Genomic DNA, 15,158 nt, shown 5'->3' with positions numbered 1-15,158 from the left:
GGCCCGTCCCTGCAACGGTCCGGACACACCTGTGTTGTCCAGAACGCACCTCGCCAATGGTGTCCTGACGCCGTTGGCACGCCCCCTCCCACCCCGTGACCTCCTCTGCCTATCAATCAGGCAGAGGCAATCGCAGCCCTGAGATGCTTTTAGCATCTCACTGGGCCTCCCGGGGTGCGCGAGCACACTTAAAATAAAAGGGCTTTAGACTGTGATCGCTGTCGCTGCAGCGATCCAATCTAAATTAGGCTCACTGTCTCTCTCTCTCTACCCGATACTCTCCCTGACACGGTTTCCCTCTCTCTCTCCCTGACACGTCTCTCCCTCTTTCTATCCTTGACACTCTCTCTCTCAACCGTGGTGCCGCCTCCATTTCATCCCCGTAGTTCTGCCTCCTCCTCCCGGTGGCTCCACCCCCAGGGGCACCAAACTGAGGCTCTAACTTGTCCACCCATCCCCTCTCCCTCAACTTATGAATGTTTTGACGTCCCTGATTGGTATATTATTGTTAAACTGACCTTGGAAACACTACTCACATTTCTAGATCTGTTAATATTAAATAGATATCAGATCACCAGTTACTGCCTGTTGCCTGGACTGGTTAGGCAGACCTTATTGATACTTCCTGAATGGTCAGAATAATTATCACTGAGATCAATAATGTATCAGTATACACTTGCTTTAATTCAGACCAGACACTGGAGGTAATACTCACTATAAAATGCCTACCGCATGATTGCTATAATTGTTGCCATTCGTAATCGTAACTGAGTATCAAACTATCCACCAGGCAGGTGTTTAACCATACACTGGAGATATTGATCACTATATTGCATCTACCAACAATATCCCTGTGTTTTAGTTACCATGCATTAATAATTAATATGTAAAAATCTGAGCTGGAATTACTGCCTATTACAGATTATGTTCTCTCTAATGGTTGGCCAAGTCTATTAAGCATGGGTCCCTATTCCCCCAGTGGGCCCTTCATACCCCAGTCCGACACTCTGTCTGTATTAAGGAAGGCCATTGGTGGGTTTACCATTGATGGTCCCCATTAAAGGTAGCATAGGTGGTTAACGTGGATGGTATAAAACCATTGTAAGGGTAACCATCATGGTTTTGTCCATCGGTAGTCATCTCTTCTTTATTACTCAATGGGCTGCGGCCTATCAGGCAATTGGACATCGAAGGGAAAACCATCAACCATTGGTGGTAAACCATCGATGGTCAATGGCCAACCCTAGCCTGTAGCGGAAGACATATGATTTACTGACAGACGGGATGCCGGCTGTCAGCATACCAACAGCAGCATCCCGTCTGCCAGAATACCGGCAGCGAGTCCCCCGGCAGGCTCGCTGTCCTTGCCACACTTTGGGCCCGGTGGCTTGCTTCGCTCTCTACACAGGTTCTATTTCCACTCGGGTTCTATTCCCACGCTCTCTGCACATGATTTATCTGCCCCCGCCCACCTGCAGTGCACATGGTTTTGCCCATTAGCTAACAAATTTGCAGCTGCGATCAGGTCTGAATTAGGCCCTGTGTTCTATGAGCTGCACATTCCACACATTGTAAACATCTGTCATGCTGAACAGACAAATCATCAACCTGTCACTGTGATATTTTCAGTCACTTGTCCTGTAGTCATCACTCTTGTGGCAACTGTTCAATCGTCCTACTAACAAAGCACCATGGTCATGAGGTCTATTTGTCATAGTGCTATTTTGGTCCTAGGCTAGATTTCTGAAGTCCTTGGTTCACACTGAGAAATGTATACAACATTTTAAAAATCTTGAAGATGTTAACGAACTGAGTTCTTATTCTGCTTTAGCTTGATAAAAAGCTAGTTACATTATCTATATATTTTCAGCTTGTAAATTCAAAACAGCTAGGTTACAATAAGGTAATTTACCGACGCCTGTACTCTCTCCAGCTTGGTTCAGCTCTGTGCTGTCCACATTGGTGGTGGTGGAAGGGAGGGGGGGGGGGGGATATATATTATTATTATTGCTATTACATTTTATTTATAAGGTGCACACGTTTCACAGCGCCGTACATCCGGCACACATTAGAACAATATAGGGTTAACAGAACTTAACATTACAGTAACTGATAAACTAAAACGGAGCACGGGTAATACTTGGCACCAAAATCCTCAGTACACACTACAGCTGAGCTGTAAGGAAGCAAAAGAGTAATCGGCATACTTCTAGGGGCAGGCGGGTGTAGTATGGTATGCCGGCGGCCAGCATACCGGCGCTGGGATCCCGACCGCCGGCAAACCGACAGCTGGGCGAGCACAAGCCTCGCTGTGCTCGCCACACTGTGGGCACAATGGCGCGCCACATGCTCCACGCTATTTATTCTCCCTCCAGGGGGGCCGTGGACCCCCAAGAGAGAGAATAGGTGTCTGTATGCCGGGTGTCCGGATTCCGGCGCTAGTATACTGAGCGCTGGGATCCCAACAGCTGGCATACTGAATACCACCCGGGGCAGGCAGCTGTTGGAAGAAATGACTGGTTATGAGGGGGAGATGCGGGTATAGACAGTCGCTGAGTAGGAGAGAGCTGTAATTGAAGTGCAAGAGAAGTGAGAACAGGAGGGAAGAGGGCCCTGCTTCAGGAGCTTACAATCTAGGAAGGGGGGGGGGGGGAGACAGACAGGTAACAAGAGGTATGTCCACACCTGATATGTCAGGTGACATCATATCAAGGGAGTATGAAATGATGCCCCCCTCTGTTCCCTACTTACAACGATAGCACTTGGCATACAGACATGACTAATATAAGATATATACTTTGTTGCAACAGTGTTATTGCAGTCTGCAAAACAATTGGAGTTGCACACAAGTCCTCCAGAGGTGTGACCACAATGCAGATCTTTGTCCGCATTTGAAGTTGTATGCGTCTATTTTATTGCAGCATCCCATCCATTTACTGAAGAAAGTAGTCTTCATCACCATTACCTGTCTGAGACTAGACTGATATTTGTGTATGCAAAACTCTGCATTGCTGGCTATTGCGCCTAAAGGCCCCCGACACACTCTGAGAACACTTAGCAGACTTGCGAACGCCCAGTTGCCACACAGCTGCTCACACTCAGCCACAAGTGGTGAGAAATTGCAAAGTCAGTTGTACAACACTGAATCTGACCATTAATAGTTACGTGTAAATAATAAGAGCTTATTCACACATACACTAAAACCACTGACAGGCGGAATGGATAACTTTGGTAATCTCATTACAATGGCGATATATTAGGCAGCAAGTGAACACTTGATGTTGATGTGTTGAAAGTAGGAAAAATGCAGAAGCATAAGGATCTGTGTGACTGTGACCATGGCCAAACTGTGATGGCTAGATGACTGGGCCAGAGCGTCTCCAAAACGTTAGTTCTTGTGGGAGGTTCCCAGTATACAGTGGTTAGTACCTACACAAAAAAGGTCCAAGGAAGGACAGCTGGTGAACCAGTGACAGGGCCATGGGCGCTAAAGACTCATTGATGCATGTGGGGAGTGAAGGCTAGCCTGTGTGGTCCTATCCCACAGAAAAGCTACTGTAGCACACATTGCTGAACACGTTAATACTGGCTGTGATAGAACGGTATCAGAACACACAGTGATTCATAGCTTGCTTCGTATGAAGCAGCGTACCCACAGACTGGTCACAGTGCCCATGCTGACCCCGGTCCATCACATAAAGCACATACAATGGACACATGAGTATCAGAACTGGACCAGTGAGCAGTGGAAGAATGTGATCTGATATGATGAATCACATATTCTTTTATATCAGGTGCATGTGCCTCATTTGCCTAGGGAAGAGATGGTGCCTGGGTGCACTATGGGAAAAAGACAAGCCAGAGGAGGCAATGTTCTGCCAGGAAACCTTGGGTCCTGCCATGCATGTGGAGGCTACTTTGACACACAGCACCTATCTAAATATTGTTGTAGACCAAGTGCATCCCTTCATGACGCTGAATACTGACTGGGGCTTTTTTTAAATGCACCATCAAAACAGCACTTTGGCAGGTGCAGATTCTCTGAATATGGCTTCCACGTATTTGTATGCAACCACTTTCGGTGACAAACCAGTGACACTCTCATAAGACTTAACATTTTCATTCGTCCAGGAACACTACTTACATTTTTGATAAAGTGCTACTAAACTTGATCTATGACTCTGTACATACAAAATCCGGATGCATGTGACTCAGACACATGCACGTATGAAAACCATCGCTCCACTGTGTCCGACATTGCTGCTGTGTCCGACTCCGGCCCTCTGTGTTAGCAAGGCCGCAGGCTCATATACTAACAGACTGAGGAATATAACTACAAAAATACAGAATTAACATTTCCTTTAAAAGGAGCACTAAGAACAAAATAATAGTTGCCTCATATTAATGATATGCCCATAAAAAGCCTAAATATAAGAATATTGATTTCTCAAGAGTCTGAATCAGAATTGGAAACAATGTAAAGAAAAAAAAAGAAAGAAAAAAAGGAAGTAACTTTGCACCTTGTCACCTTTGCACCATCTATCAAAATGGCCGGTTATAGTGATGTATGATCAATGGTCATCATCACAGTACCCAATTAGAGACCATTTTGATTGGCTGAAATTGGACCCACGATTGCACGAAAACACATTGCATTGGGGATAAGTCCCTGATCCCATATATTATCATGGCTCCGGCGGCCCCATATCGTGGATTATGCTTTGGGTGCCTGAGGCACCCAAAGCATAATCCCTGATAAGTACCAACATTGGAAGAAAATTATGCCAGGAGTTAATAGGATAGCCCCCTGTGATCTTATTGGCAGCTGTAATTTACCGCCAGTAAAGTATGACAGGGTTATACTGTATGACAGGTTTATTCCCCTTTCACACACCGCACAAATAACCCGGTATCGACCTAGTATATTGCCAGGTTGAAAGCGAGTAGCTGTGCTGTATGAAAGGGGTCACTGACGAATTCCCGGGTCGTCTGACCCGGTAATTCAACCCGGGAATAAAGAAGAGTTATTCCCAGGTTATTACTGGGTCAAGTGCAGAGTGAACGGGTTGCTGGGTTGATGCGACCCAGGACCCATTCACGGCAGAGGTGGCTTGGAGATGATCTCATCTCCCAGCGCCAACTCCGCCCCGATGGCAACCCGACCTGGCATATTGCCAAGACGGAAAGCCAGTGTGTAAGGGTCCAATGCTGGGTTGCACCCGGAAAGGACCCGTTTCCAATTCCCGGGTGGGACCAGGCATTGCGATCTAAAAAGGGTATTATAGTGCAAGTGTGGTAAATAGTCAATACTGAGGCTGGTTAAGCATCATGTTTAAAGTTAAAATGCCAACACAGTTCAAATTATTTAACTAACATTACTACATCAGTATTCTCCCGTGGACATTTCAGCTGTCGATAGCTTAACTGTCGACCTGACTACTCATACTTATTACTATTGTAGGTAGGTCAATGGTGCAAATGCAACTTCAGGATTAATGCGTATTAGGGTTTAGAAAAATAATTGTAAGGGTTTTCCAGCCAGACCCAGGTAATATATTTAATGTAATACAACAATGGGGGTCATTCAGATCTGATCGTAGATGTGCTAAATTTAGCACATCTACGATCATTTACTCTAACATGCGGGGGGACACCCAGCACAGGGCTAGTCCGCCCCGCATGTCAGGCCCTACCCCCCCCCACCCTACAGGTGCAAAAGCATCCGGCAATGCTTTTGTACCTGGCTAGTAGCTCCCTGCCAGAGCAGTTCCTGTGCTCTGGCAGGCCGCTTCCCGCCGCGTCCCGGGTTGCAGCGGCTGCGAGTGATGTCACACAGCACCCGCGACCCGCCCCCCTCAACAGTCCGGACACGCCTCTGTTGTCCGGACTGCGCCCCGCCAATGGTGTTCTAACGTCATTGGCACGACCCCTCCCACCCCGTGACCGCCTCTGCCTGTCAATCAGGTAGAGGCCTGATCGCAGGGTTGGTTCTATATCGGAGGGGCTGAAGGGACCTTGTGACGTATTGAGGGGAGGAGCTATGTCACCAGGGGGAGGAGCTACGGGCGAACAGGGTACCCGAAAAGTACCCTCGCAGGCTCGCTTCGCTCGCCACGCTTCGGGCACGGTGGCTCGCTTCGCTCACCACCTAATTACTAAAGGTAATAGTTGGTGGCGTGGATAGTAGAGGAACTATCCCGCTGGCCTAGCTCCTCCCCCTTGCGTTGTAATTCCTCCCCCTTACGGAAAAGGTCCCTTAGCCCACTTGATTCTAGCATCTACCCTGATTCGCAGCCCTGAGATGCTTTTAGCACATACCTGGGCTCCCGGGGTGCGCACGCGAAGTACGACCGCTTAGCGTACGCACTCCACAAAAGGATTCAGACTTCGATCGCTGCAGTCTGAATTAGCCCCAATTCCATACATACAGTATATGTGCACAGTGGCGTAAGTTCGTCCTAGACGCCCGGAGGCAATATAAATACAGGTGCCCCCCTATATAGAGGCAAAAAATTTTTTATATATATATATATATATATATATATATATATATATATATATATATATATATACATATACATACACACACACACACACACACACACACACACACACCACACCAATATTGATCCTGCAGGCTATATATATATTTATATATATATATATATATATATATATATATATATATCCTGCCATTCTTTGCAAGCATAATGGCGTATGCATGAAGAAATTTCCAAAGGACAGCTCTTGCGGTGAGAGCTATTCTTTGCCATGATACAGTAGAACTTCCCGGTGTATGATCCGGAGTCCTATCTGTGCATGCATGGGCTGATGCGCCCCACTGGGGGGTGCTGGGAGGGGTCCAATGGGAAATGTGATAGAGGCCCATCTAAAGATGGTGTTGCCCACCTCATCCAAGCCCTGGGGTCTAGGCTTGGTGGATAAGTAGTAAGCCGCCAAACCTATGAAAACTGCATTTTTGGAGGTTTGGCTGCATTTTTAACCTTGTGCTAATGATACATCCCAGCAGACCAGTGCCAGTTTAGGGTCCACATGGGCCTGGAGCTGAAAGTGAGTCTATTATGTGACCGATACTGCGGGAGGGGAGGCAATCATTTTGCTGGCTGTCGGGATTCCTAGCGGTCAGGATACCGACACCAGAATACCGTCTCACAGGTCTTATTCCCATTCGTGGGTGTCCACAACACCAATAGAGTGGGATGGGAACCACCGAGACCACTGAGTTGCGAGCGCAACAAGCAAGGGCCTTCATTGCGCATGCCCCTTGCCAGCATTCTGACGGACGGGATGCTGCTGTCAGGATGCTGACAGACGGCATCCCGTCTGTCGGTAAAACATATGTATTCCCTGCGGGAGGACAATTAATTATGGGAGGAAGATGGGGAGGGATGGTCGCGGGTGGGCAGAAGGACTTGGCAAATGGGGGGGGGGGGCAGATGGAGTAACAGAGGTCTGGAGGACGGGATGAGGCAGAATGGGGGTCATAGTATATATGACAAAAATGCAGATTCATTAAACGGGCATTGAAACGTTGCACTACTTCAATTGGTGTCAGTGTGCAAATCATTGGAGTGCCGCACCACCTCTATTTTGCTAAACTACTTTGCTGTGAGGGCACCCAATGTATTAGTCTATTATGTGGCTGTGCCAGACCCCTACCTCTATCTATATATACAAACATACATACATACTGGCAGTGCACTTATACAGGGAGAAAGGGAGCATAGATGGATACCTTGTGTAGTGAAAGAAGGCTCTACTCTCCTCCCCAATTACCGGAGGCAGAGCGCAATTAGGAAGTGGAATACAAGGCAAGCGTGGTACCAGCTCTTAAACACCGCCTCGCACGTGTGTCCATCCATCCCGTCCCCCCCTTCCCCACAGCAGCGGGGCAACGGTAGCAGCAGCTCCTCTCCTACCTCCCACAGCAGGCGCGCACCAGCGTACTCTCCTGGGGTTTGCGCTGTGGTGGCGGCTTACAGGAATGAGTCAGTTCAGTGACGTAACTAGAAATTTTTCTCCCCCAAGCCAAAAAATTATTTGCCCCCCCCCTCCATAATTGGCAGTATAGAGTGTGTGGCTTCGTTGGGATGGGCGTGGCTTACCATAAAGGGGCGTGACATTGCAGGAAAAGACTGCGTTATACCCCAGTTTTCCAACCTGCACGCCCAGACGGGAAAGAAAAATAATCCTGATTCATGCCCCTTACATTATTTGTAATTTTTCCTCCTTATAGTAATGCTCAGTATACATTATGCCACATACTGCAGTGGCCCTTAGACATTATGCCACACACAATAATGCACATGACACAATATGCACACACCATAATGCCCACGACACATTATGCCACACACCGTAATGCCCCCGACACATTATGACAGGAATCGCAATGCCCGTTATACATTATGCTACACACTGCAATGCCCCTGATACATTATACCACACACCGTAATGCCTGTGACACATTATGACAGGAATCACAATGCCCATTATACATTATGCTACACACTGCAATGCCCTTGATACATTATAGCACATACAATGTCTTTGACACAGTATAACACACACCACAATGAGCCTGAGACATTATACCACATATCACAATGCCCGCGATATAGTATACCATACACCGTAATGCCCGACACATTATGACACACACCGCAATGTCCGTGATACATTATGCCACACACCGTAATGCCCATTACACATTAAGTTCTACAGTAAGGCTTCTAATTACTTTTAAATTACCTGCTCGGTTTCATGCTCTTGGTTCCATGCACGGTGCCAGGGGTTTTCATGCTCAGGGTGTCATGCTCGTTGCCAGGGGTTTCATGCGTTGGGTGTCATGTTCGTTGCCAGCGGTTTCATGCTCTTGGTTCCATGCACGGTGGCAGGGGTTTTCATGCTCAGGGTGTCATGCTCGTTGCCAGGGGTTTCATGCACTGGGTGTCATGCTCGTTGCCAGCGGTTCCATGCACGGTGCCAGGGGTTTTCATGCTCAGGGTGTCATGCTCGTTGCCAGGGGGTTCATGCACTGGGTGTCATGCTCGTTGCTAGGGGGTAGTGCTTGTTGCTAGGGCCGTGCTCCCAGTGCCACATATGCCCCCAGTGCCAGATATTCCCCCACAGTGTCAGGTATATGCCTCCAGTGCCAGGTACATGCCCCCAGTGCCAAATATACCCCCCCAGTGCCACATATACCCCCTCAGTGCCTGCTCCCCCCAGTGCCAAATATTCCACCACAGTGCCACATATGCCCCCTCAGTGCCTACTCCCCCACAGTGCCAGCTATATGCCCCCAGTGCCAGCTATTCCTCCACAGTGCCAGGCATATGCCCCCAGTGCCAGATATTCCCCCACAGGGCCAGGTATATGCCCCCAGTGCCAGATCTTCCCCCACAGTGCCAGGTATATGCCCCCAGTGCCAAATATATCCCTCTCCCCAGTGCCAGGTATATGCCCCCCGCCCCAGTGCCAGGTATATGCCCCCCAGTGCCAGGTATATGCCCCCCAGTGCCAGGTATATGCCCCCCAGTGCCAGGTCTTCCCCCACAGGGCCAGGTATATGCCCCCCACTGCCAGGTGTATGCCCCCCAGTGCCAGGTCTTCACCCCCAGTGCCAGGTATATGCCCCCCAGTGCCAGGTATATGCCCCCCAGTGCCAGGTATATGCTCCCCAGTGCCAGGTATATGCCCCCCAGTGCCAGGTATATGCCCCCCAGTGCCAGGTCTTCCCCCACAGGGCCAGGTATATGCCCCCCAGTGCCAGGTATATGCCCCCCAGTGCCAGGTCTTCCCCCACAGGGCCAGGTATATGCCCCCCAGTGCCAGGTCTTCCCCCACAGTGCCATGTATATGCCCCCCAGTGCCATGTATATGCCCCCCAGTGCCAGGTATATGCCCCCCAGTGCCAGGAATATGCCCCCCAGTGCCAGGTATATGCCCCCCAGTGCCAGGTCTCCCCCCCCCCCTCGTGCCAGGTATATGCCCCCCAGTGCCAGGTATATGCCCCCCAGTGCCAGGTCTTCCCCCACAGTGCCATGTATATGCCCCCCAGTGCCAGGTATATGCCCCCCAGTGCCAGGTCTCCCCCCCCCCCCCTCGTGCCAGGTATATGCCACCCAGTGCCTGCCCCCCCCCCTTGTGTTGGAGGGACACGGTCGGAGCGCATAGAGCGTCTCTCCTGTGTCCCTCCCTGGCTCTCTCCCCCGGCCGGTCTAATACAGGAAGTGCCGGTTCGTGAGCCAATCAGAGCTCACGAACGGCACTTCCTCTATTAGACCGCCGGGGGAGAGAGCCAGGGAGGGACACAGGAGAGACGCTCTATGCGCTCCGACCGTGTCCCTCCAACACAAGGGGGGGGGGGGACTGCAGATTGACATGCGGGCGCTCGTCCGCATGTCAATCTGTGTAAAGTCAGCGGGCGCTGCGAGGCGCCCTCTGCAGGTCAGGAGCCCGGCGGCAGCCGACTCCGCTGCCTCCGGGACTTCCGCCCCTGTATGTGCACCAGTTCAGTCTCCTACGGCTTGGGCTTGTCTGCAGTTTATGGGCGCGTCACTAGCACCATGGCTCCCCCTAGTGGCGGTAGCAGGCTGGTGCAGCACGCCACAGGTCTTTCACTTTCATTTCTGCAAAACAGACTTTTGTTATCCTTTTCTAATCACGCAACAACCGTGGGACGCGGCTGCACTTAGTAGCCGTCAGTAAGTGGGAAATCCGACCCTGCAGCGGCCGCACACACCGATTTACAAGGAGGTAGGTAACAGAGAGTCCTGTGACATCTCAGTAAATAGTTTATAACTTGATGAGCCCCCCCCCCACCATGCTCGCGTCTCACTTCCTGCCAATACACCATTGTCCGGGAATGCAACAAATTATTATGTGTGATTACTGGTCAGACAGGGCAGGAAGGTCGCTCCTGCTTCATGTACTCAACCTGTAGCTCACCTGCCTACTGGTACTGAAAAAGCCCAGTGAGTCTTGACTGATAGGGCATGCTTTGACATGTAGTTCCGCAAAAGCAAGGCAACCACAGGTTTGTGAGCAAGTTTTATACAGTAGATGTTCCAGGGGAGATTTGTTAAAATGTGGACAGAGCTAAAGTGGAAATGTAAAATGGCAGAAGGTGATGGTTGATATAGGCAACGTCTCCACTTTCTCTCCAATATTTAATAAATCTCCCACCTAGTATTAGAGAGGGTACACACCTAGCCGATATCAGCACAGTATGTTGTTGCCGGAAAATTGGAACAACATGTAGGGCAGTATGTATGCCCAATTGCGCGTTTGCGAGGGTGGCATGCAGTATCTTCTGGATGGCAGTGCTGCATGGCCAGTCAGGGGATATCACATGTGACCCGGTGCAGTGTAATGAGGGACAGAACGAGGGATCGTTCCTTTGGTCATTACATCATCTGGTGTGTACCACTGATACGATATGTCGGCCCGGTACACACTGTTCTGATTTGTATTGTACAACCTGGACATATTATAATGTTATAGACAACTAGTGTTAATAATAAACTACATAAAAACTTGTAAGTAAGGCCCAGAATTATCAATCATTAGACTGATAAGTAGCACAGTGATAAAGTACCAACCAATCAGCTTCTAACTGTCATCTTTCAAACACAGCCTGTAATATGTTAAGATGTGTACAGACGGTGAGATTTTTTTCTTACGATTTTGTCTATGTAACCCTACCTATATTTCCTATTCATATACACCCCTCTGGTTAATAAGGTTACTATAGGTATGTGTCGGTGTTGTATGCCTCCACCCAAGCTGGTTATTTTTAGGCTCGCCTGGGTAAGCCTCCTACAGATGGTGTATGTGTGAGTGTATTCAAATCAATTACTCATTACATCTTATATTGTACCTGTCTTCTCTTCCAGATTTCCAAGATCCATTTCAAGCCACAAGTATAGCGGTAAGTAATGTAATTTAATTACAGAATCACACTAGAAAACTTATGCATTAATAAATTGTCTTGTTAGACTTAAAGACAGTAATACTTTCAATATATATTACTACTACTCCTATACATATTAGTTTGCATGCAATACAAAAAAAATCTTTCTCCTATTTTCAATTGAGACTGAGTTACCCGGATACTCTTTAAACCTGCTGTGCACAATTGGGGCCCATACCATTAAAAAAAAAAAAACATTCCATATATAGAAGGACTCCTTGAACTGACTGTGGTATCCTATTCTTTGTTTTATATGGAACAGGAATTGTTTAAGTCTTTGTTGATGATCCCCATTGCAAGTATATTCCAGTGTCATAGGTTTAAGTAGCACTACTGTTCCTGGGATAGTGTTGTTGTTATTTACTGCTTAAGGATATCTCAGTCCATGAAACACTGTAGCCTTAACTTCTATTAGTTACAGTATTTTGTTACTTGTGTTTCTCTTTGGGCAACAGAAAGTATTATCTCTCTGACACTTATGTAACAATTTCAGCTGTCTCCTTCACTTAGTGAGATGAGATATTAGTTACAGTAGCAAAGTAATACTGCTCTTACTCCCTGCAGAGTCTAAGGCGGTGGTATCTAAATCCGCTTTATCCACTTGACAGAAAAATGTGAATAACATATATATCATTATATTGACTAATGATAAGCAATGTCTCCTCTTTCCTACAAAGTGCGGAATTATACTATCCCATATATGAAATATAGTTAGAGTACCAATCCTTCCGCTTCACCGTAAATTCCTATGGGAAAAATTTATATTTATCCAGCAGATCAACCTCAGTGTTTTGGGTTAACACTAGTCCAACAAATATGTTGACTTGAAGTCTTGTCGTATTTCACTCTGATTATATATATATATATATTTCTCTGACGTCCTAAGTGGATGCTGGGGACTCCGTCAGGACCATGGGGAATAGCGGCTCCGCAGGAGACAGGGCACAAAATTAAAAGTTTGACCACTAGGTGGTGTGCACTGGCTCCTCCCCCTATGACCCTCCTCCAAGCCTCAGTTAGATTTTTGTGCCCGGCCGAGAAGGGTGCAATCTAGGTGGCTCTCCTAAAGAGCTGCTTAGAATAAAAGTTTGTTAGGTTTTTTATTTTCAGTGAGTCCTGCTGGCAACAGGCTCACTGCAACGCGGGACTAAGGGGAGAAGAAGCGAACTCACCTGCGTGCAGGATGGATAGGCTTCTTAGGCTACTGGACACTAGCTCCAGAGGGACGATCACAGGTACAGCCTGGATGGGTCACCGGAGCCGCGCCGCCGGCCCCCTTACAGATGCTGAAGAGAGAAGAGGTCCAGAAATCGGCGGCTGAAGACTTCCCAGTCTTCTTAAGGTAGCGCACAGCACTGCAGCTGTGCGCCATTGCTCTCAGCACACTTCACACCGCGGTCACTGAGGGTGCAGGGCGCTGGGGGGGGGGCGCCCTGGGCAGCAATGTAATTACCTTTACTGGCTAAAAATACATCACATATAGCCCCTGGGCTATATGGATGTATTTAACCCCTGCCAGGATTACAGAAAAAACCGGGAGAAGAGCCCGCCGTGAAGGCCTATCTCCTCAGCACACAGCGCCATTTTTCCCACACAGATCCGCTGGTGGGAAGGCTCCCAGGCTCTCCCCTGCACTGCACTACAGAAACAGGGTTAAAACAGAGAGGGGGGGCATTTTTTGGCGATATTATTATATATTAAGCTGCTATAAGGGAAAACACTTACTATAAGGTGGTCCCTGTATAATTATAGCGCTTTGGTGTGTGCTGGCAAACTCTCCCTCTGTCTCCCCAAAGGGCTAGTGGGGTCCTGTCCTCTATCAGAGCATTCCCTGTGTGTGTGCTGTGTGTCGGTACGTGTGTGTCGACAGGTATGAGGACGATGTTGGTGTGGAGGCGGAGCAATTGCCTATAATGGGATGTCACCCCCTAGGGAGTCGACACCGGAATGGATGGCTTTATTTATGGAATTACGTGATAGTGTCAACACGCTACAAGGTCGGTTGACGATATGAGACGGCCGGCAAACCAATTAGAACCTGTCCAGGCGTCTCAAACACCGTCAGGGGCTTTAAAACGCCCATTACCTCAGTCGGTCGACAGACACAGACACGGACACTGACTCCAGTGTCGACGGTGAAGAAACAAACGTATTTTCCAGTAGGGCCACACGTTACATAATCACGGCAATGAAGGAGGCGTTACATATTTCTGATACTACAAGTACCACAAAAATGGGTATTATGTGGGGTGTGAAAAAACTACCTGTAGTTTTTCCTGAAATCAGATGAATTGATTGAAGTGTGTGATGAAGCGTGGGTTACCCCCGATAGGAAGTTGCTAATTTCAGAGAAGTTATTGGCATTATACCCTTTCCCGCCAGAGGTTAGGGCGCGCTGGGAAACACCCTCTAGGGTAGATAAGGCGCTCACACGCTTATCAAAACAAGTGGCGTTACCGTCTCCTGATACGGCCGCCCTCAAAATCCAGCTGATAGGAGGCTGGAAAATACTCTAAAAAGTATATACACACATACTGATGTTATACTGCGACCAGCAATCGCCCCAGCATGGATGTGCAGTGCTGGGGGGGTTTGGTCGGAATCTCTGACTGGAAATATTGATACCCTGAATAGCGACAATATTTTATTGACTATAGAGCATTTAAAGGATGCATTTTCTTTATATGCGAGATGCACAGAGGGATATTTGCACTCTGGCATCAAGGGTAAGTGCGCTGTCCATTTCTGCCAGAAGAAGTTTATGGACGCGACAGTGGTCAGGTGATGCGGATTCCAAGCGGCATATGGAAGTTTGCCGTATAAAGGGGAGGAATTATTTGGGGTCGGTCTATCGGACTTGGTGGCCACGGCAACAGCCGGAAAATCCACCTTTTTTACCTCAGGTCACCTCCCAACAGAAAAAGACACCGTCTTTTCAGCCTCAGTCCTTTCGTTCTCATAAGAACAAGCGGGCATAAGGCCATTCATATCTGCCCGAGGCAAAGGAAAGGGTAAGAGACTGCAGCAAGCAGCTCCTTCCCAGGAGCAGAAGCACTCCCCCGCTTCTAAAAAGTCCTCAGCATGTCGCTGGGGTCTTACAAGCGGACTCAGGTCCGGTGGGGGGATCGTCTCAAGAATTTCAGCGCGCAGTGGGCTCACTCGC

General features: G+C 48.4%; 1 protein-coding gene across 6 annotated transcripts in view; it reads left to right on the top strand.

Moving 5' to 3' along the window:
- The first annotated feature begins 10,312 nt into the window (after positions 1 to 10,312).
- LOC135055707 (uncharacterized) overlaps positions 10,313 to 15,158 on the top strand; it is a 207,538-nt gene continuing 202,692 nt past the window's right edge. For 3 of the 6 annotated variants that reach the window (XM_063960080.1, XM_063960075.1, XM_063960077.1), the window contains exons 1-2: positions 10,313 to 10,779; positions 11,919 to 11,953. The gene's annotated coding sequence lies outside the window, so the exon portion shown is untranslated. Of the gene's footprint in view, positions 10,780 to 10,906; positions 11,060 to 11,918; positions 11,954 to 15,158 lie in introns of those variants that run through there. The other 3 variants (XM_063960081.1, XM_063960076.1, XM_063960079.1) reach the window with 1 other exon arrangement.

Source organism: Pseudophryne corroboree, chromosome 3 (assembly GCF_028390025.1).
Source record: "Pseudophryne corroboree isolate aPseCor3 chromosome 3, aPseCor3.hap2, whole genome shotgun sequence".
Classification (NCBI taxonomy): Eukaryota; Metazoa; Chordata; class Amphibia; order Anura; family Myobatrachidae; genus Pseudophryne; species Pseudophryne corroboree.
The sequence above is the reverse complement of the archived record's forward strand: the minus strand, read 5'-3'. Positions and strand labels throughout refer to the sequence as shown.